Source organism: Macaca nemestrina, chromosome 4, assembly GCF_043159975.1.
Source record: "Macaca nemestrina isolate mMacNem1 chromosome 4, mMacNem.hap1, whole genome shotgun sequence".
In the NCBI taxonomy this organism is placed as follows: Eukaryota; Metazoa; Chordata; class Mammalia; order Primates; family Cercopithecidae; genus Macaca; species Macaca nemestrina.
In genome coordinates, this window is record NC_092128.1 from 1,057,205 (window position 1) to 1,080,529 (window position 23,325).

The 23,325-nt window shown below is 48.7% G+C and overlaps 1 protein-coding gene across 1 annotated transcript in view; it reads left to right on the forward strand.

Moving 5' to 3' along the window:
* The window catches only part of PTPRN2 (protein tyrosine phosphatase receptor type N2), a gene marked incomplete at its 5' end in the record, with an annotated part of 1,004,492 nt that overhangs the window by 269,649 nt on the left and 711,518 nt on the right, over positions 1 to 23,325 (forward strand).

A 23,325-nucleotide genomic window follows, 5' to 3' on the forward strand; every position in this document is an offset into this window, starting at 1 on the left:
GTTGAAACTACAGGTGCACACCACCATGCCCAGCTAATTTTTGTATTTTTTGGTAGAGATGGGGTTTTGCCATGTTGCCCAGGCTGGTCTCGAACTCCTGGGCTCAAGCAATCCACCTGCCTTGGCCTCCCAAAGTTCTGGGATTATAGGAGTGGGCCACCACGCCCAGCAAATGGGATTGTTCTTAAGATTGATTTAGGTGGTGCCACTCGTTAAATCCTCAGGAAGTGTGGATGCCCTTTGCTTATCGGTACTGAGTATGGTAGAGGCTTCCCTAATGATGTCGAAGGTTCACAAAACTCAAACCAGCGAGAGCTGGTAGGTTAGGTTAGGTGTGTAGGTTAACCAGGAAGCTGATAAGTACAGAGTTCCTCAGAAGCTAAGATGATGGATCAGAATTGGGAGCTCTGGTTAACTGCTTGGGGATTCTGAATAAATACATCTGTTCAGCTTCCTACGATTGAGCACAAATTAATGCAAACAGATGAGAAAAGGGAGGAGGGCAGTGTGTCAGGAGCCGTTCATGCAGAGCCTTGGGACAGCTGAGCCGGTCGTGGTTCGCCTGTGTTCATGCCCTGCGGTGCCGCCTGTGTAATTTGCAGGGCCCTTGCAAAGTGCAAATGCAGGTCTAGTTCAGACATCAAGGAAAAGTGCCCCGAAAGGAGCTAGTTATAGTATAAGATGTTTCCTTTCACAGTCTCCCTCTTGACTTGTCATGGCATTTTTATTTGCTATTCAGCATCATTCTAAAAAAATTTAAGATTTTTGAATTATTAACACAAAGGTCCCCATTCATCTGTATATTGTGCGTTGCTGGTTTCAAATGCAAACGAAAGAACATTTACTTCACATGCAGAATCTGAACAACTACACAGTTCACCTGTCACAGCTCAAACATGCATATGTATTGTGTTCTCATTAGAACGGCAGAAATGCTGTGTGAAACTCACTCGACTGTGTTTATTTCCCTTCATGAAACACCCACTGTCCACCGAGATGCTCCACCTTTGCTCACACATGAGAAGGACTGCGGGCTGCCCACCTCCCCTCCCTGCACACGGCCACATTCAGCGTAAATGCTGGCACATGTGGGGAAGCAATGTGAGTGGAGAGAGGGTGGGACCCTCGGTCATTTGTGTTTCTTAGAACACTGTTGCACTTTCTGGTTTGCAGCAAGCTCTGGGTAAACAGAGGGGTGGCCTCTCAGGGTCACATGAGCACAGACAGACACGTGCCTTCGAAATCTGAGTCTCGCGGAGCTGCACACCAGGTGCCGGGACTGTGTGGCGGGCGAGGCGCCGTGGGCGTGCACATCAGGATATGTTCTCTGCCAGTGCGCACACCACGTCGTCCCACAGAACGTCTCGCACAAAGTCTAGGTTGGAAAATAAACTCGTCGAGAATTTCAAGACATCAACAGCAGTGTGTCAAAGCAAATGAGGAATTCTTCTGCACATGGGCCCCTGGCGACTACTCAGGTCCGTGCTCCCGTGAGGCTGCCCGCCTTCCACCCCCAGCTGTCAGATCAGACGATACAAGGGGACCTTTGGCTGTTTGCTTTATGGCCTTGACTTCAAGGGCTAGGGGTAGAGCCTGACTGTCACCATTGGGAAGTGCCACAGTGGGCCCGTCCCTCATAATTACAATCATTTCTGCATTTGTTTCTATGAAATGGACTTTAGTTAAGAAACTTTGCTTCTTCATTGACCCATATCATCATTTCAGAGGCATTCTCTGTGGTTCAAAGTGACATAAATTGCTTGCTGCCAAAACATCCCAGCTTTCTACAGAGTAAACAAATATTTTCAACTGTCAGACACTGGGAAAAATGTGTCTCTTGGGATGAAAAATGGTGCTTGTGTTGCCTGCTCTGACCCCATGAACCATTCAATGGTGTTACCTGGAAAAGGCCTTTCCAGGACCTGCCCCTGAGCTGCTAATACTGTCCAAGGGCCTTTCAGGGATGTTCCCCTTCCATACCAAGGTGCTTGTTTTGCTAGGTTCTGGGGTAAAGACCCAACCCTAGCAAGCACCTGCCAGAGCTTCCCTGGGGGGCCTGGGCACCGCAAACTGCTCTGCCACTTCCTGAGGGAGGCGAGGGAGCTCTGGGGCAGAGAAGGATGAAGGCAGCCAGCAGTTCTAGGACTGAGGAATCCATGTCTGCTGAAAACTGTCAGAGAGGTGAGAAGCTCATTTACAGCTCTCAGAAGGCCCCGGCTATCTTGTCTTTGCCATGTTAATGAGCTAAAAAACAATTACTTCCTGGCTGGGCATGGTGGCTCACGCCTGTAATCCCAGCACTTTGGGAGACTGAGGCAGGCGAATCAAGAGGTCAGGAGTTTAAGACCAGCCTGGCCAACATGGTGAAACCCCATCTCTACTAAAAATACAAAAATTAGCTGGGTGTGGTGGCATGCACCTGTAGTCCCAGCTACTCCAAAGGCTGAGGCAGGAGAATTGCTTGAACCCGGGAGGCAGAGGTTGCAGTGAACCAAGACCATGCCATTGCACTCCAGCCTGGGCAACAGAGTGAGACTCCGTCTCAAAAACAAACAAACAAACAAACAAACAAAAAACCCATTGCTTCCTGAAAGCCCCGTGTGGATCTACAGAAAGGCGGGAAGGACAGACTTGCCTGGCAGCTTCCCCAGGGCAGCCCAGTGTCTGTGAACAGAGCAGCAATTCAGTAACCACTGAGATTTGTCTCGGGAATATGCCAGTCTTGGGTGGGATAAAAAGCATTGATTAGTGTCAAAACTTCCCCTCCCGTTTGAATTTAATAATGCGCTGACATCATTGCTCACCAGACTGCTGTGATGTTCTGTCCATTAGTGTCTGCAGGGAGGTCGTGAACATCCCGCTGGTGCTGAAAACGGGCCGAGTGCTGAGCTGCACCCTCCCTCCTGTGCCGTTCCTGGAAGGCCCCTCCCAGGGCCGTCAGCAGTGGCTGTCAGGGCCACAGGGGCGTCGTGTTCCTGTGGCTCAGGGGCCATTTGGGTACCGTGCCCAGGAAGAAGTGATGACATGAATTTACCCCCTGGATCTGGGCTGTGCTGTTTTTACTTTTTGAAGGTGGGAGGTCCTTGGACCCAGGGGCTCAGCAGGAAGAGGAGGAGAGAGGACAGGCCACCCCGGGAGGTGCTTGGAAGTGACATTGTGGGGCCTGATTGCCTCCTGATGTGCCCGAGCATGACTTCGACACATCCTGCCGGGCCCTCGCGCCCTCCTCCAATCTGAAGCCTCGCTGGGCCCTCCTCCAATCTGAAACCCTGCCGGGCCCTCGCGCCCTCCTCCAATCTGAAGCCTCGCTGGGCCCTCGCGCCCTCCTCCAATCTGAAACCTCGCTGGGCCCTCGTGCCCTCCTCCAATCTGAAACCCTGCCGGGCCCTCGCGCCCTTGTCCAATGTGAAGCCTCAAGGCATTTTCACTTGGGAAGTTTCTTGGCCATTCCTTCAGAGGTGGCCTCCCCACCGGGAACTCTTCATTCTTTTCTTCCAGATTTACAGTACGTAAACTTTGTTATGTGCACAAAATTATTAAAAATTACATAACATTACCTTTAGTCCTTGTATATAAGGTATATAGGAAACACAAGTCAATTTCATGTTTAGACTTGGGTCCTGTCCCCAAGATATGTCATTATGTAAATGCAAATATTCCAGAATAAATCCAAACATATCTGAAATCCAAAGCACTTCTAGTCCCGAACATTTCAGATGAGGGATACTCAACCTGTGTCATATTATTTTATTCTTTTTTGTGTGCCTGAAACGTTTCGTAATAAGAATAAAACGACGAACAAAGCAAGCAAAAGACGTTAAAAAGAAGAAAATAATGAAGACAAGAGCAGAAAATACTGAAATAGATACAAAGAAATGAGGGCAAGGATCAAGAACACAAACAGCAGAAGTACCTCTGGGTCTTTGAAAAGACTTACAGCGCTCTTTTTACCAACAATAACAAAAAAGGGCATAAGTACACAATTATTGAGAGGAAAAAGGGAATTCCACCATAGGTAAATTGAATTTGAGAATCTTGAGAAAACGCTATTAATGACTTTGTTCTAAGAAATTTGAAAAGGCAATTAGAAACAAGACCTCTAAGTTGATAAAAGTGACTCAAAAAGTAAAGGAAACTTGAGTTAGTCTGTATTCATTAAAACATGCGTATCCTTACATTTTCAATAAACTTGTTTTGTAACTTCAGTAAGAGTAGTCCACACTCACAATAGGAAATTCATTCTGTCCACAAACCATCCTATTGTGATATTCCCCAAAATATATGTGGGAGGGGTGAGGGAACAGCGTAACTGGGATGTGTGGTTAGGTAGGATGGGGGTTAGTTATTTTAAACACGGGCACATGTGGTGTGCACCTGTAGCAGTCTTAAACTCTGAGCACTGACCATTCTCTGTTTTACAAGAAACACGATAGTATTTTTTTCTACGTCCATATTTCCTTGGGACCTGTCCTTAATGACTCTGAAAGACCCCTCCTTACTGGTAGGTTTTGTAGTCAAAGGAAAAATGAGGGCTGTATGTGAAGACCCTTCTCAAGACAAGATGCTTCTGTGTCTGATGAAGAATGAAGCCTCAAGTCAAGCTCACCGGGTCACGGGCTGAGCTGAGTCGCAAGGAGATATCATATCGCAAATGAACGGACTTGGTAGTGTCATCACCATGGCTCCGGGATGTCTTCCCTTCCCAGAGTGTTCCTGGCAGATCCCTTTGAACAGAGTTCCTCTGGCACATTTCAGAATAGGTTCCCAGACTGTTAACGCCAGGACGGAACGGCTGAAAGCCAGAGAGTTAGCGGCTCTCTCTGAATGCTGATCGATCTGAAATGAAGAGAAAGTAGTTCTATAGCTGGGAAACACGATCGATTTTTAAAAGCTCATGCCCAGCCATTGGTAGAAGCTGCATATGTGCTGTGCCGGTCCCTCCGGGACTGGATCCTGAGAGTTCCCAGGATTCACCGTTACCGCTTCAGAAGCAGAGGAACTCGTAAGGTGCACGTTTGTGTTTGGATGGAATGCTATCCATGGACATTCCAAATGTTGCCCCGGCCATATCTGCTGGTCTCTCCTGCCCCAGCACCCCAACTGCTCCACTACCCAAGCCCCACCTCCCTTAGAGCTCCCTGAGTGCTGGGTGTGTCCACCTGTGGTCCTCCCGTGGTGTCCGTGTGGGCCAGGTGGCCGTGCGCCTCTGTGACCACAGCCTACATACTTGGCTCGATCTGCTGCCTCAGAAAGGCCAGCTGCCGCCCAGAAGACAGTGGATCAGGAGGGTTGAGATGAAGTGAAACGGGAAAAATTCCCTTATGCCCCTCACAGGGTGTGCGATGGGGGAGTGGCTCGCTTCTTCAGTGCCCTGCTGCTCACACCTCTAGGGGAGCATGCAAACGCGCGGGCTGTGGGCTCAGACCCCACGACAGCGTCTAGGGGTGAATGTTTAGAGCCTCTAAAGCCCCAGTGGCTGCGTGTTACAGGAAGCGCTTTCAGTTTCGCTGTCTGTAGGCGGCTTGTGTTAACCATCTCAGTTAGACCCTCTGCCTTATTGCAAGGACGGGGGGCTTTCTGTGTCCTGGGGTTTCCTGCCTTGGTGTCCTGGAAGAATCAGATTGCACATGGGCTTGGAGAATGAGTACAAGGTTTTATTGAGTGGAAGTAACTCTCCGCAGGAGTCAGAGGGAGATGGACTGGGAAGGTGGTTTTCTCCTGGAGTCGGGCCACTCGGCAGCCAGGCTCTCCTCCAACTGCTTGTCTGCTGGTGCCTGTCGGTGAGCTCTTCTCCCGGTGTGCTCCTCTCGACATCCAGCCGCTGTGTCTCTGCCCGCTGGTCTTGGGGAGCTGCTTTTGTCTCTGCCCGCTCGGGTCTCAGGGTTTTTATAGGCAAAGGATAGGGGTGTGGTGGATCAGGGTGGTCTTGGGAAATGTAACACTTGGGCACAAGAACAAAAATGCCTGTCCTTGCCTAGGTCCGTGGGCAAAGGCCCGGGGTACAGCCCTTGCCAGAGACCCGCCCTTCTCCACCCAGCACTTCCCTGCCCGTCTCCCGTATCAGAAGCAACTCAAACTCATCTTTCTGTTTATTTAAGCAACCATCTCAGACATGGTGCCTGATGATATGAAAATGCAAAGTGATAAAATAAGGATTCGACAGCTCGCCTCAGCTACTAGTGCACAACTGGGTACTATGGAGATGTGGTGTAGTGTCTGGGCAGAAAGGCGGGGTCAGCAAGCCCCGTGGGCTTGGACCCTCAGAGAGACGGGTGAACCATGTGCGTGGAAAGTGGTGTAGCGTCTGGGCATACGTGCAGGGTCAGCGGGCTCCATGGGCTTAGATCCTCAGAAAGGCGGGTGAACCACGCGCGTGGAAAGTGGTGCAGCGTCTGGGCAGACAGGCGGGGTCAGGGTCAGCAGGCTCCATGGGCTTGGACCCTCAGAGAGACGGGTGAACCACGTGCGTGGAAAGTGGTGTAGTGTCTGGGCATACGGGCAGGGTCAGCGGGCTCCATGGGCTTAGATCCTCAGAAAGGTGGGTGAACCATGTGCGTGGAAATAGAAGCACACAGAATTCTGGGCGACCCGTGCTCCCGGGTCTCCTTGTAGCTGGATGTCTTTCCTGCCTCTTGCTCTCCCCTGGGAACACTCCTCCCTCCCTGCTTGCTCCTGCCTGGCCCGGCTTAGCCCTGCCTCTCCCAACCTGCTGTGTCAGAGGCACACGTGTGTCTGATGCTGCTGCTCAGGGATATCCATTGAGGATCTGAGGGCCAGCAATTACGTGACTTATTCCCAAATGAGTAGATGCAGGAAACGGAGTGTCTGTGATTCCAGGCCGGGAGGGAATTAGTTGACGCCAGAGTAAACCTTTAATTTACGTGAAAAACTTACTAAAAGTATGGGAGTCAGACATGAAAACAACGAACTCTCATGTAATTTCATCACTTTGGGGGAAAAACAAAAATCCTTCTTATTTTTACCTATTTGGGAATCAAGCTTTTGTGTCTCAGAAGGTCCTTAGATATTCTTGTAGTTTCAAGTGATATTGATAAACCATAAACAGCCAAGCACCACGTAACAGTGTTTCCACCAGCGGCAGGTGGCGTACATGACGGCGGTCCCATACGGTTATAATGGAGCTGCAAACCCCTGTCACCGACGGACCTCGCGGCCCTCGTGATGTCACAGTGCAGTGAATGACACGTTTGTGGTGACACTGGTGTAAACAAGCCAACTGCGCTCCCACTCAGAGGAAAGTCTAGTCTAGCTGTGCACAGCGCGTGTGTATTTACCATACTTTTATCATGATTCCTGAGTGCTCTCTTTCTACTTATTAAAAAGCAAAACTAACACTCACACAGACTCAGGCAGGTCCTTCAGGAGATATCCCAGCAGAAGGCATTCTTCTCACAGGAGATGAAGGCCCCACGTGTGCTGTTGCCCCGAAGACCTTCCTGTGGGACCAGATGTGGAGGCGGAAGACAGTGATATTGATGAGCCTGCCGTGTGTAGGCCTAGGCTAGTGTGTGTGTTTATGTCTTAGTTTTTTTAACAAAAATGTTTTAAAAGTAGGAAAAATAATGTAAATAGGAAAAAGCTTAGAGAGTAAGGATATAAAGAAAGAAACTTTTTATTTTTATACTGCTGTAGAATGTGTTTGTTTTAAGCTAAGTATTATAACAAAAAGTTAAAAACAGTTAAAACATTTATAAAGTACACAAGTTACTTTTTTTTTTTTTTTTTTTTTTTTTTTGAGACGGAGACTCACTCTGTCACCCAGGCTGGAGAGCAGTGGTGCACTCTCAGCTTACTGCAACCTCCACCTCCTAGGTTCGATCGATTCTCCTGCCTCAGCCTCCCGAGTACCTGGGACTACAGGCACACGCGACTACACCTGACTAATTTTTGTATTTTTTGTAGAGATGGGGTTTCCCCATGTTGGCCAGGCTGATCTTGAACTCCTGACCTCAGGTAATCACCCACCTCAGCTTCCCAAAGTGCTGGGATTACGGTCATGAGTCACCGTGCCCAGCCAAACATTACTATTTAAAGGTAATTTATTACTGAAAAAAACCCATTTTTATAAATTTAGTATAGCTAAGTGTACAGTGTTGATAGTCTAGAGTGGTGTACAGTAATGTAGTTGGCCTTCACACTCACCCACCCCCACCCTCACTGACACACTCAGAGCAAATTCCAGTCCTGCAGGCTCCGTTCATGGTCAGTGCCCTATATAGCTGCACCATTTTAATCTTTTTTTTGAGACAGAGTCTCACTGGGTTGCCCAGGCTGGAGTGCAGTGATGTGATCTCGGCTCACTGCAACCTCTGCCTCCCTGGTTCAAGTGATTCTCCTGACTCAGCCTCCCTAGTAGCTGGGATTACAGGCATGTGCCACCTCACTTGGCTAATTTTTTGTATTTTTAGTAGAGATGGGGTTTCACCATGTTGGCCAAGCTGGACTCAAACTCCTGACCTCAAATGATCCACCCGTCTCAACCTCCCAAAGTGCTGGGATTACAGGCGTGAGCCACCATGCCCAGCCCATTTTTATCTTTTATGCAATATGTTTACTGTACCTTTTAATGTATAGATGATACATAGATGCTTAACCTTGTGTTACAATTGCCTGTAGCATTCAGCACAGTCACTTGCAGGACAGATTTGTAGCCTAGGCACCATAGGCTTTACCATCCAGCCCAGGTGTGTGGCCGGCTGTCCCTTCTGGGGGTGCGTAAGTGCACCCGTGATGTTCGCACAATGACAGGATCACCTAACGAGGCATTTCTCAGAATGTGCTCCCACCGCTAAGCAATGCGACCGTACTCCTCTTAGGATTAAAACCACATGGCTCACCTGTGAATGCTTTAAAAGCTTGCATTTTCTTTTCTGATGCAACCCTCAGTTTTTACCTTTTAATTTTAAAGTATGAGGTCAGTTAGACTTCATCCCTATTTAAAACTTAAAAGCTAAAAGCTTGATTTGGGGCATTCTTTAGTGTTAATGGAAAAGCCTCGCAGGAGGCGGGCTCCATCTGCTTTTGAACGTCCTGGAATAGGGGCAGTCTTTGTTTAATAGAAGCTTCATTTCAGACAAGGAAGAACCATCACCCTCAGGAGAATTAGATGTCTCAACAGAGGAGGAAATTGAGACCTATCGAAGCTGGAAGCTTACCAGATGGCAGCTTAGAAAACCCTGGCATTTCTGAAAGAAGTAGGAAGGTGGGGAGAGGAGGGATACATTTGTGGGCTGTATGGAATGTAATCTTGTCTTAAGCCTCGCTAAAAGCTAGACAGGTCATGGAGACAATCAGGCTTTTATTCTTTGAAATAATTCACATTACAGGCTTGTGTATTACCGGCCTTATCAAATAAAAGCCTTTAGACTCATGCGGGCAGATAATTACAAATTGATGTCTGGGCCTTTGTTTTGGAAATGGCTTTTACACTCCCCTCTTCTTTCTCTCCCTCTTTCTTTTTTTTTTTTTTTTTTTTTTTTTTTTTTTTTGAGACGGAGTCTCGCTCTGTCGCCCAGGCTGGAGTGCAGTGGCGCGATCTCGGCTCACTGCAAGCTCCGCCTCCCGGGTTCACGCCATTCTCCTGCCTCAGCCTCCTGAGTAGCTGGGACTACAGGCGCCCACAACCGCGCCCGGCTAATTTTTTTTGTATTTTTAGTAGAGACGGGGTTTCACCGTGGTCTCGATCTCCTGACCTTGTGATCCGCCCGCCTCGGCCTCCCAAAGTGCTGGGATTACAGGCGTGAGCCACCGCGCCCGGCCTCTCTCCCTCTTTCATCTCTTTCTCCTTGAGTTAAACTTTCTTGTGATTTCATAGGGTTCTGGTAGTGTTAGCTAGCCCTGTGAGTAAACGGCAAAGCTGTATGAAGAAGTCACTTTTATTTGAAGTCAAGAATCGAGTTACAAAATGCAGGAACATTGGTGCAGACAGGGAATTTCATTTAACACTCTATTCAGCCTCAAAACTGACTACAAATCAGAAGTAATAAGTCAGACAACCAAAGACGGCAGCACTGTCCAGGGTCAGTTTCATCTGTTCCAGGATTGTTTCTTGCCACAGAACTCTATTTTACTTTACCCAGTGAATCTTAACTTTCGAGACAAAAAAACCAATGAATGGACACCTTTTGTAAAACTTTAGAAATCAACCAAAATCTAGTAAATTTATAAACATGGGGGGAGGGGAAGCTCCTAGAGCTTAGACTAGAGCAACCCAAACAAAATACAAATTCTAGTAAACGATATCCTCATATCCTTATTGTTTCTCCAAATCAACAAATATGTGTGGTTCTGTGTCATATGACTTTGTACATCAAGGGAAGAGTAGATAGTATCAGAAAAATCCCTAGAATCCTCAAGTGTGAAAATGATTAGACCTCTTGAATAATACAAAGCAACACAGCTAGATCCACATCAAAAGAGTCAGGAAGATCAAGTGGATTGATCCTGGTGAGTACATTTTGGAAACTGTGAAGCACAAATGGAAGCTGTTACATCATCACCAAGCCGGGTGGAATGAAGGGAAGCCTTGGAAACTCCTCCTGCCGTCAGGTTCTCAACTCCCTGCCCCAAAACGGAAATGCCCCATCCCCGCATCCTGCTCATGGCTCAGCAGACCTCCTCCTCCTCTGTCAAAGAGCGCCCACATTTTATCCACTGGCTTCTTAAAGAATCAGATGCTCGTTTCCCTGAATATTTTAAAGAGAGTCACATAGTCAGTCAATATTCGTTGGAGATGGACATCAGCGAGGCAGCAGGAGAGGACTCTCCATTGCTCAGTCACCACAGAAACAACAATTTGAACATCTGTCTGTGCAAAAATACCTTCACAAGTGCTACAGAAACCAGGTGAGAGGTGATAGCACCTGGGCATGGCACAGAAATAAGATGCATTGAAGAGGCAGAAAAGACGGTTTTGCATGAGTGGGTCCCCCCTCCCCCACCCCAGCAGGACGTTATGGTGAGAGATGCCCTCTATGTGGGGGTAGGAAAGATAAGTGAGTGTCAGACTTTGCTTCTAACTCTAAAACTGCCTCCTGACCCCCCACCAACCAAGTTAAACCCAGCACCAGACATGCCCCCACAGCTTCCTACTCCAGGTTGGTACCCGAGGACAGAGCCTTCAGACCCACCCCAGTACTAGGTGGGATCCTGCTGGCCCAGGCCCCACGCCTGACCAGTGGACTTAGTCTCTGGGCCCACTCTGCAGGCAGGTTGACCCCACTGGCCTCAGGCTCCAGCTCATCTCTGCACCAGGCTGGCCTTGCAGCTCCATGGTTAGCAGACAGGGCCCAGGCCTATCCTGGTAGGCCCCAGCACTAAGCCAGCCCTCACTGACCTGGGCTCCAGGACTGCCCCTGTGGACCCAGGATCCAGGCTGGTCCCCAATACTCCAGACTCCAGAACTCAGAGTCCAGGCCCACCCCAATAGACCCTGGTGCCAGGCCAGTCCTTCTGGACAGAGGCTCCAAGACCACTCTTGCAGACTTAGGCTCCAGGCCAACCCCTGTGGATCCAGGACCCAGGCTCACCCCCACTAATTCAAGCTCTGCACCTACCTTAGTCCCAGGACAGCCCCTTCAGACTCAGGTATATGGCCTACCCTAGCACCAGCCCTGCTTTAATGGATGCCAGGCTCTAAGTCCACCCTTGCAGACTCAATCAACAGGTCCACTCCAGTGGATCCAGGCTAAGGCTCACTCACCTGCTGACCCAGGCACTGGATCAGCTTGCATGAGGGCTCCAATAGCAAGCTTACCTATGGAGTATGCCAGATAACAGGCCCAGAGTTTCTACCTGGGCTTATTGGTAAAGGGCTTACCCAGATGAAGCCAGTCTACAAAGAATAGAATAAATCCCTACTTCCAAAAATGTGCAGACATCAACATAAGGCAGAAAAATCCATGAAAAACCAAGGAGACATAGCACCACCAAAAAACACAATAATCTCCCAGTAGCCAACTCCAAAGAAATGGAGATAAACAAATGACTTGATAATTCAAAGTAAGTGTATGAAGGAGGTTCATGAACTTCAAGAAAATATAGAAAAACAATTCAATAAAATCAGGAAAACAGTAAATGACTGAAATTGGAAATTCAACAGAGAGGTAGAAATTATTTTTAAAAATCCCAGAAATTCTGGATGTGGAAAATACAATAGACGAAATGAAAAATGCAGTAGACAGTGTCAACAGCAGAATTGATGAAACAGAATCTGTGAACTTAAAGACAGGTTATTTGAAAACACAGTCAGAGGAGAAAAAGAATAAAAGGGAATGAAGAAAGCTTATGGGATTTGTGAGATAACATCAAAAGAGCAAATATTTGAGTTACAGGTATTCAAGAAGGAGAAGAGAGACAAAGGGACTGAAAGCATATTTAAGTAATAGGAGAAAACATTCCAAATCTGGGGAAATATATAAATGTCTAGGTACAGGAAGATCAAAAGTCTCTGATCAGATTGAATCCAAATAAGACTATGCTGAGACATATTATAATCAAACTGTCAAAAATCAAAGAGGATCTTAAAAGCAGTCAGAGAAAAGAAGCAAATCACATGTAAAGGAGTTACAGGAAGGTTTATAGCAGACTTCTCAGCAGAAACCCTACAGGCAGAGACAGTAGAATGATATATTCAAGGTGCTGATGGAAAAAAATGGCCAACCAAGAATACTGTACTTGGTAAAGCTATTCTTCAGAAATGAAGGAGAGGAAAAGACCTTCCTAGCCAAACAAAAGCTGAGGGATTCATCACCACCAGACCTATCCTACAAGAAATGCTAAACAGAGTTCTTCAAACTGAAAGAAAAGCATGCTAGCTAGTAACATGAAAACATACAAAAGTATAAAACTCACTGGTAAAAATAAGTATACAGTCAAATTCAAAATAATACTGTAATGGTGGTGTACAAATCACTTAAATCTTTAGCATGAGGGTAAAAAGACAAAACGATCACAGTGATAGCTATGACATTTCTTAGATAATAGCTACAATAAAAAGATACGAATTGTGACATCAAAAGTTTATATGGGAGGTGGAGTAAATGTGTAGAGATTTTAAAATGTGATCAAAGTTAAACTGTTACCAGCTTAGAATAGTTTGTTGTAACTATAAGATGTTTTATGTAAAACATGTAGTTTCCTCATGGTAACTACAAAGCAAGAACCTTAGTAGATATGCAAAAGATAGAAAGTAAGGAATTGAAGCATATCACTAGAGAAAATCACCCAATCACAAGGGAAGACAGATAGGATGAAAGGAAAAAGGATTTAGAAAATACCAGAAAACAATGAACAAAATGGCGTTGGTAAGACCTTACCTGTCAATAATTACTGCGAATGTAAATGGATTAAATTTTCTCATCAAAAGACAGAGTGGCCAAATGGCTAAAAAGTAGGACCCAACTATATGCTACCTGCAAGAGATTCTCTTCACTTTGGAGGATATAGACTGAAAGTGAAGGGATGAAAAAGATATTTCATGCAAATGAAGACCCAAAGAGAGCAGAAGTGCTATACTTAAATAGACTTTATGTCATAAACTATAAAATAAAGTCATTATATAGTGATGAAGGGGTCAATTCAAGAAAATGTAATAATTATAAATATGTGCTAAAAACTGGGGAACCTAAGTATGTAAAGCAAATATTAATATGTCTGAAAAGAGAGAGATGGACTGTAATGTAGCAATAGGGGACTTCAATACCCACTTTAGGTAATGGACAGATCGTTCAGACAGAAAATCAACGAGGAAACATCAGTCTTAAACTATACTTTTAGACCAAATGGACATAACAGATATGTACAGAATATGCCATATAACAACAGCAAAATACACATTCTTTTGAAACACAGAGAATATTTTCCAGGATAGATCACATTATGCCACAAAACACATTAATAAGTTTAAGAAGATTCAAATCACATTAGGCATCTTTTCTGACCATCCTGGTATGAGACTAGAAATAATAACAGGAAGAATTTCAGAAAATTGACAAATATATGGAAATTGAACAACATGCTTCTGAACCACCAATGTGTCAAAGAAGAAATTAAAAAGAGAATTAAAAGATCTTTTGAGATAAATGAAAATAAAAACAAAGCATACCAAAACCTATGGATGCAGCAGAAGCAGGTCTAAGTGGGATGTTCATAGTGATAAATGCCTACATCTGAAAAGAAGAAAGAATCCAAATAAACAACCTAACATTACACCTCAAGGGACTAGTAAAAGAACTAACTAAGCCTAAATGTAACAGAAGGAAAGAAATAATAAAGATCAGAGCAGAAAGAAATGGCATAGAAACTAGAAAAACAATAGAAAAGATCAATGAAACTAAGAGTTTGTTTGTTGAAATGATAAACAAAATTGAAAACCTTTAGACTAAGAAAGAAGAGAAGAGTCAAGTGGTATGAGAAATGAAGGAGGAAACAGTACAATGAATACCACAGAAATGTAAGGGACCATGAGACTATGAACAATTATATGGCAAAAAGTGGATAACCCAGAATAAATGGAAAATCCCTAAGCACATGATACCTACCAAGACAAAATTATGGAGAAACAGAAAATCTGAACAGACCAATAACAAATATGGAGATTTGATTAGTGATAAAAAGCCTCCCATAGAAAGAGCTCAGGACCTGATGGCTTTACTGCTGAATCTTACCTATTTAAAGAAGGACTAATACTCATCCTTCTCAAACTCTTCCAAAAAACTGAAGAAGAGGAATACTTCCACATTCATTTTACGAGGTCAGCGTTACTGTGATACCAAAGCCAACAAAGGCACTATAAGAAAAGAAAATTACAGACCAAAATCCCTGATGAACATAGATGCAAAAACCCTCAACAGAATACCAGCAGACTGAATTCAACAGCTCCTGAAAAGGATCATTCACCATGATCAAGTGGGATTTATCCCTAGCATGCAAGGATAGTTCAATATATGCAAATCTATTAATGTGATATGCCACATTAACTGAAGGAAGGATAAAAACCATATATCATCTCATTAGATGTATAAAAAACATATGACAAAACACACATCTTCTCATAATAAAAACACTCAATAAATTAGATATACTGTAGAAGGGATGTGCTTCAATATAATAAAGACCATATAAGACAAACTCACAGATAGCATCATACTCAATGGTGAAAAGCTGAAAGCTTTTCCTCTAAGATCAGGAACCAGACAAGGATGCCAGCTCTGGCCATTTCTATTCAACACTGTACTGCAAATCCTAGCCAGGGCCATTAGGCAAAAGGAAGAAACAAAAGGCATCCAAATTGGAAAAAAAGAAGTTAAAATTGTCCCTGTTTGCAGATGACATCTTACATATACAATCCTAAAGATGCCACCAAAAACAGTTTGAGCTAATAAATAAATTCAGTAAATTTGCAGGATACAAAATCCACAGACAAAAATCAAGAGCATTTTTATACACCAAGAATGAACTGTCTGAGAAAGAAATCAGGTAATAATCCCATTTACAGCAGCTCAAAAATATGAAATACTTAGAACTCAATTTGCCCAGGGAGCCTAGAGAACATGTGAGAGCTGGAGGGCATGTTTCCCGATGGCTGTTGATAAATGTTCATTCTCATGGTCTGCTCTGCTGCTTGGTAATCCCAGCACCAGGAATTGGTTGTGTTTAGCTTGCTGTGTAGCAGACACCTCTGTGTGGCTGAATCCGACCTCAGAGGCGTGTGGAGCTCTCTCAAACGTTTGGCATCCTCTGAGGGGTGTGGACACAGGTATAGAGCAGCTCTACTTCCCCAGCTCAGAGCCAGATGGGGTTGTCACGAGTCTCCCTAACCCAAATGCAGCTGACATGGACAGCCCACGCTCCACGCTGCTCCACTCCTCATTCCACCCTGATCAGACGAAGCCGACAGCATAAGGGCTCTTCACACCTGGCCTCTTACAGCGGCGTGCTCTGTGGTATGGGAATGGCAGGCCCGATGAGGGGTAGCTGCGGAGGCAGGGCTGGGGGCGCAGGATGCTGGCGTTGGAGGAGGCGGCTCAGCTGCCCACAGTACCCAGGCAAGAGCAGGCCCAGCATGGATGGAGGAGGACCTAAGCGCTCAGCTCTGCTTGTGCTGGGGTTGGGTGGGAGAGTTGAAGCCAGTGTGGGCATGTCCCTGTCCTTGCAAGGAGAGTGGCTGTTATCATTTGCTGGTCTCTCCTGCAGCCTTACATTAGTTAGGGATGCTTGGCCTTTGGAATTTCTTGTTCACCAGGGGTCCTGGCACCTTCTCCTGTCACTTCACAGCACAGGATCCCCCAGACCACTCTTTTGTTTGGCCCATGGGACCGCAAGCGTCCCCTTCTTCCCACATATTCTGGGCAGGAGCGCGGCAAGTTTGTTTCACAATGACAGGATACATTCGCAGCGTGGCCCAAAGCCCGGGCACGTCAGAAATACTGTGTTTTCCACTGAGAGCAGCAGCAAGAGAGATGCAGGAAGAAAAACAAAACAAAAAGCAAGCAAAAGCTCCCAGGGAATTACTGATATGACGAGCGCGATGAGGAGGGTTCCTGTCATCCTTTTTGTACCCAGTGGAGGATAACGTCAGCATCTGGGCACAGCCGGGCTCGTGGCGGGATAGGCAGTCTGCTCACCCTGTGCAATCTAGGCAGGCGGCATGTGCGAGCCAGGCCACACATACTGAGGCACTGCTGCTTTAAACGTCCAGCTCAACTAGCTCAGGCAGCATGTGGTAGATACACATATGTAGTAAAAGTTCCAAAATTATTGGTGATAGTACATTGACCGTCTGCACCCGCTCACTCAAGTGGATGCAGGCAGAGGAGCTGGGTGGGAACGCCTTCCTGCGGCAGGTGTGGGTAGAGGGACAGAGACGGGATGACAGGGAGGGTCAGGAATGAGCAGAGTCCTGACACCTGCCTGCAGAGTGGGACGGGGAGAGGCACCTGAGAGCCTCCTAAAGGCTCATTAGGAAGTTCAGAAAGAGTCCGTAATTTCTGTCAAAACCACTGACAGTGGCTCTGCCTGGGCTCAAATCCTCACTCTTCCTATTGCCAGAGTGGCACTGGGCAGGGGTTTGCAGACTGGATCTGTCTCAGCTTCTGCTCGTGTGAAATGGGCGTGTCCCAGCAGCACTTACTTCGTAGAGCATCGAGAGGACTGACTGTGTGCATGCTGACTCGGAGAGTGCCCGGCACACACACGGTGCCCAGTGCCCGTCTGACTCGGAGAGTGCCCGGCACACGCACGGTGCCCAGTGCCCGTCTGACTCGGAGAGTGCCCGGCACACGCACGGTGCCCAGTGCCCGTCTGACTCGGAGAGTGCCCGGCACACGCACGGTGCCCAGTGCCCGTCTGACTCGGAGAGTGCCCGGCACACGCACGGTGCCCAGTGCCCGTCTGACTCGGAGAGTGCCCGGCACACGCACGGTGCCCAGTGCCCGTCTGACTCGGAGAGTGCCCGGCACACGCACGGTGCCCAGTGCCCGTCTGACTTGGAGAGTGCCTGGCACACGCACGGTGCCCAGTGCCTGGATGACTTGGAGAGTGCCTGGCACACATACACAGTGCCCAGTGCCTGGATGACTTGGAGAGTGCCTGGCACACACACGGTGTCCAGTGCCTGGCCATTTATTTTCTGGATTCTCTCTAAATGTAAGATGCTGCCAATACCAAGTCTGGTGAGTCTGGTGCACACTTGGATTGCACGTGTGCACAACACACACTGGACACATAAACACAGGCAAACAGGTGTGTGCGTAACTGTGCTTGAGAGAATCGAAGAGCATCGGTCTACGTTGGAACATCCAACAACGTTGACTATGACTGTGAACGTGTCTTTCAGGCGTTCGTGAACGTGTGATTGATTAACGTGTGAGCTGATCTTGATGCCTGAACCCTGGAAATGTTCTAGGAGCAGGACATGGTCCTCCTGAGGGAAAGCTCCTACACTGGCTGCCTTTGGGTTTACTTCTCCGTGACGTAGTGTGAACGATGTGGTGATTTTAGGTCTGTGCTTACAGTGCGTGCTGGGGCATGCTCTCACCCCTCTGCATTGCTGGTGCTCAGGAGGCCATTAGGGAGGGGCTGGTGGCTTTGAGTGGCCTGGGGGGTGGCGGTGGCCAGTCTCTGTGGCTGCCATGGCTCTGCTGATCACCTGTGTGTCCACTAGGGCTGTGGGTGGGGTGAAGTCCAGTCATTATGCCACTGGCGGCCGACACCGTTGAGGACTAAAGCTTGCATCAGGGTGCCGTGGATGTGCTGTGACCCTGGCAGGTGGCCACAGTGACGTCCCCGTGACCTTGTCACCTGCACACCGTTCCCTCCACCATGGGCAGCTGCGTACTCCATGACGTGGCCAGTCAGGGCTCCCGTCCCTGCGGCGAGCCCCTGGTTCTGCTGAGAAGCCTGGTTACCCTCTCAGATCCGTGGCCCCTGGTGGTCTCAGTGGTTTTACTCTGTCTGCTGCCCCGTCTTGGCTACGAGAGGCTGGGCTCTGGGGAGGACGGCAGACGGTGTGAGCTGCAGATGGGGCCTGCTCCGTCACTGCTCCCTCTCCTCTTGGGGGTCTGGGGAGCTGCCTGAGGCTCACGGCTTCGGTTCATTTCCCACATAGGAGTTTGTTTTCCTGTGACAGCTGCCGCCTGACTGAAGTACTTGCTTGGTTTCCTTATTGTGGCAAATACAAAAGCATGGCATGAACGTAACAAGAAGCGTTTTTTTTATGCGTGTGGTCAAATGCGTCTTCCCCTGACATCAGCACCTTTTCTCAGTTGTCTTCTCTCGAGAGTGTTTTCCTCCTGAGAGCTAAAGCCCCTGTGTGTGGAACACGAGGAGGGATGAGCTGTCTGTCCGGCTGCTGCGTGTGGAACACGAGGAGGGATCAGAGGTCTGTGTCTGGCTGCTCTGTGTGGGAGCATGAGGAGGGATGAGCCGTCTGTCCGGCTGCTGTGTGTGGGAGCACAAGGAGGGACCAGATATCTGTGTCTGGCTGTTGAGCTCACTTCAGCTGTGCCGTCTCCGTCAGGACTCAAGATGCCCTGCAAAGTAAGCATGACTGCGGCAGCTTCGCCCCCCTGCTCTGGCCGTAGCTTCCGGGCTGTGGACGTCTGAGCCAGGCCAGACTCCTGATCTGCATCTCCTAGACCCACACACCTCTGACACACGGCCCCGCGGTACTTCTGCGTTCACTGGGAAGTTACCGCGTTGTGTAATCACACATTTACTTCATTATAGAGTTTAACAATAAAATATACTTTTTTCACCTCACTTTTGATAAGTTGCTTTCCCAAGACAGACGGAAAAAACCAGTTACTCAGTTGTTGGTTTTTGGATCTTGGGTTTACTACGCTGCATGAAGATTTGTCTGAAAATAGAAAGAAAGAAAAAAAAAAGGCAGAGTCACTCCTGAGACAGTTGGGTTCTTAGTGACAAAGGACCCTCTTAGTATAGTCTCGGCTTGACTTGAGTCCAAGGCTTCTTACGAGAGGATCCTGAGGCCTGACTGTCCCTTCCGGGAACACAGTGTTCCCTAACCCTAGACAGGAGTCCAGGTCTCTTAAGAGGCAGATTTCTGTGTTGCCCAAAACGTCTGGGAGACAATGGCTGGGCTTTGAGCTGGGAGCCTCTCGAAGGAGAAATGACCTTTGCTCCCTTTTACACTGTAAATCCTGCTCCTCTGGTGACCGAAGAGAGTTGTGCAGGGCTCAGGGTAGCTGAGACCGTTCGCACCTCAAAAGAACCAGCAGGGTTTACTTCGGCTTTACCCATGGTTGACTCAGACCTTTGTCAAGAAACTTCCTTCCCAGGAGCGTGGATGGGGCTTTTGGGCTCTCCTGGCTCCTGGAATCCTTGGGGTTCGGGACATGGCAGGAGGGGGGTGCAAAGCCAGCACCAACACGCAGGGCCCCAGGCACACCGCACACCCGAGCGTTTGCGTGGGACGTGGAAAGGGGGGGGTGCAAAGCCAGGGCCCCAGGCACACCGCACACCTGAACATTTGCACGGGACATGGCAGGAGGGGGGTGTAAAGCCAGCACCAATGTGCAGGGCCCCAGGCACACCACACACCCGAGCGTTTGAACGGGATGTGGTAGGAGGAGGGTGTAAAGCCAGCGTGAATGCACAGGGCCCCAGGCATGCCGCACTTCTGAGCGTTTGCACGGGACATGGCAGGAGAGGGGTGCAAAACCAGCATGAATGCACAGGACCCCGGGCACACCGCACACCTGAGCATTTCCATGCACTTCTGTGCTCTCAGCCAGTCTGGATCTGTGTCTTCATAGCAGGCTGTGGGTATATGACAGCGTCTCTTACATTGTGACGTAACGTGCAAACGGCTCTGCCCGTCCCCTCAGATTTTGGTGACTATGTTCTTGATGAAAACACACAGAGCGTGCACTCCTGGTGTCCCCTTTGCCTTTGTTATTGAGGAGGATGCGTATGACTCTACTACTGCTTTATATGCTTCTAAACCATACACAAAATTTGTTTATTTTCTTTTTTTTTTTTTTTTGAGACAGAGTCTTGCTCTGTCACCCAGACTGGAGTGCAGTGGTGTGATCCCAGCTCGCTGCAACCTCTGCCTCTTGGGTTCAAGTGATTCTCCTGCCTCAGTCTCCCAAGCAGCTGAGATTATAGGCATGGCTAACTTTTGTGTTTTTAGTAGAGGCGGGGTTTCACCATGTTGATCAGTCTGGTACTGAACTCCTGATCTCAAGAGATCTGCCCGCCTTGGCCTCCCAAAGTGTTGGGATTACAGGCGTGAGCCACCGCGCCCAGTCCTCAAAATTTAAATGGAAGCTGTGATGATGGCCACATGGCTTTGAGCTTGTGCCACGTCTTTATACTCTCACTAGTCTATGTTTCCAGCACGCCGTGGGGTCGTGCAGGGCCTGGCACCTGTTCACAGCACGCTGGTTCTGGGCACAGCTGCTGCGAGGCCTCCCCTCCCCTGCTTTCCATCTTTGTCGTTTCAGCCTCGGGAGACCTTCTGTTTCTCTACTTTAAACTAGACAGTTGAGCTCTCACTGCAAACAACACTTCCATTGTTCAACATTTGGGAAAATTTAAAAATTGATAACACGTTCCTCAGCAAAAAAGGGGTTTTATAACGGTGAAAAAACCCGAAGGCCGCGTCTCTGCACAGTGTCTGGGCCGCACCCGGCCAACTCCCCCACCCTCTCTCGGCTCCTCCTTTCATCTCCTGGTTCTCTCTCCATCTGCTCTCTTCCCGCATTATCTCAGGGCTGCTATGAAGGGTCTTCAAAGACCTGGTTTGAAAAATCATCCCCCGGAGAGGACCAATTAAACGCAGAAGGATGGTTTGTGTGCAGAGGCTGAGCCATCAGACATGATCCTGCGTTCCCAGGTAGAGCCACAGCTCCCGCCCTCGTCCCTGTCTATCCCTACGGATGTCAGACCAAAGAACGTGTCCTTACCGACCGCTAGGTGGGCTCTGCTGGCCTCCACCAGGCAGCCATGGCCCCCGCCAGGGTTAACCACCTTCTCATGACCGCTACCTCTCTTGCAGCTTCAGGCCGGAGAGGAACTGCTTTTCGACCGGACCCAGGAAAACCAGATGTGCTTGGAGGCTGTGGATTTAGGATTTGGTGTTCCAGATATGGAATGGACACAATTCATATTCATGCGGTCTGTGCAGAAATGATTTGACAGACCAATTAAAGCATTAGACGAGTTTAAACTGCTTGAAAGCAAACTGCCTGTGTCTTGGTGCAGTTCAGGGGCAGCGTTGGGGCTTGGGGGCCACCCAGGGCTCTGTGGGTTCGGGGGCAGCCGTGGGTGGGGCATGGAAGCCCCCTGGGGCTCTGCAGGTTCGGGGGCAGCAGTGGGGCGTGGAGGCCGCCCCCAGGCTCTGGGTTACACACACAGACCTCAACCGTCTTCACGTGACTAAGGAGACGTTTATTTTCACTGGCACACTCTGGGGTCAAGTTCACATGTCCATCCATATCAGGAAGTTGTGGGTGATGGGCTTATTGCTTATTGGTTTCTATTGATTGTTTGTTTTGAGACAGGGTTTCAGTTTGTTGCCCACATGGTGCGATCTCAGCTCACTGCAACCTCTGCCTCCCGGGTTCAAGCAATTCTCCTGCCTCAGCCTCCCACGTAGCTGGGATTACAGGCCCCCACCTCCATGCCCGGCTGATTTTTTAAATTTTATTTTGTATTTTAGTAGAGAGGGGGTTTCGCCATGTTGCCCAGGCTGGTCTCGAGATTTGACCTTGTTTCCTCCTCCCTGGGGTCAGAGGTCGCCTGGCAGGCGGTGGGTGGTTCCTGCATTTGGTTCCCACTTCCCTGTCCACTGGGAAGTGTATTCCGGAAGGAAGTTCCTACGTCCTTCTGGCTCTAGGAATGTTTTAGATGTGTTGCGTGAGGAGGCTGGTGGGGCAGGCTCAGTCCTCCTGTGGACGCCCGTTTCTTCCCCAGGAGCCCTGTGTGGTGTCCGGCCACCTCAGGCCTGGGATCTGATGATTCTCTGGGTGTGTCAGGCAAGGACCTGGCCTCCCTGTTATGTGCTGGAGGTCGGGGAGGCCAGGAGCAGGGCCGGTGCCTCTCACTCCCATCCCTCCCTTGTGTGCCTGGTGGTCCTGCCCGGCTGAGAGCCTTTCCCTGGGACACGGCCACAGCCATGATGCCCAACAGAAAGGAGAAGCCAGGGAGGGCATGGGCTGCTCCCTGAAGGCAGATTCCTCTCCCCAGGCGGGAGGAGCAGCCTCTGCAGCTGCTCTGGGCTCCTCGTCCTTCCCAGGGTGGTCTGACCTCAGCCCCGGCCAGGCCTGGGAGGAGGGAGGAGGGAGGAGGGAGGAGGGAGGACAGTACAGTATTTCTCTTCCCCAGCTCATTGTTTCGGAGACAGACTTGGAGGCAAGGCTGGAGCTGCACTTCCCAGCCCCTGTGTGTGCACCTGCTGCAGCAGTGTGGCCAGGCCCCCAGCAGTGCCTTAAAGGGGTGGTTCTGGCAGGCTCCAGGGAGCTGTGTGATGAGGAGGAGACTTGGGGGAGCGCAGGTTAGGTCCTGGCACCATAGCCTCCTCCTTTTGCTGATTTCAGGGGTCAGTGTTTTCAGGGTTCATCTCCTTCATAGAGCAGACTTGAGGGCTTCAGGTGCAAACATCTGTGCCTCCCTCAGGCCTGGGCTGGGCCTCCTCTGCCTGGAGTGCACCCCTCGGTGCTCTTCAGCATTGGTGCCCGTGGAATGGCTGAAGCCCAGGCTGCCCCTTGTGGCTGAGCTGCAGGATCAAGCGGAGAACAGAGTGGGCAGGAGCCCGGGAGGCTGGAGGTTGATTTGCAC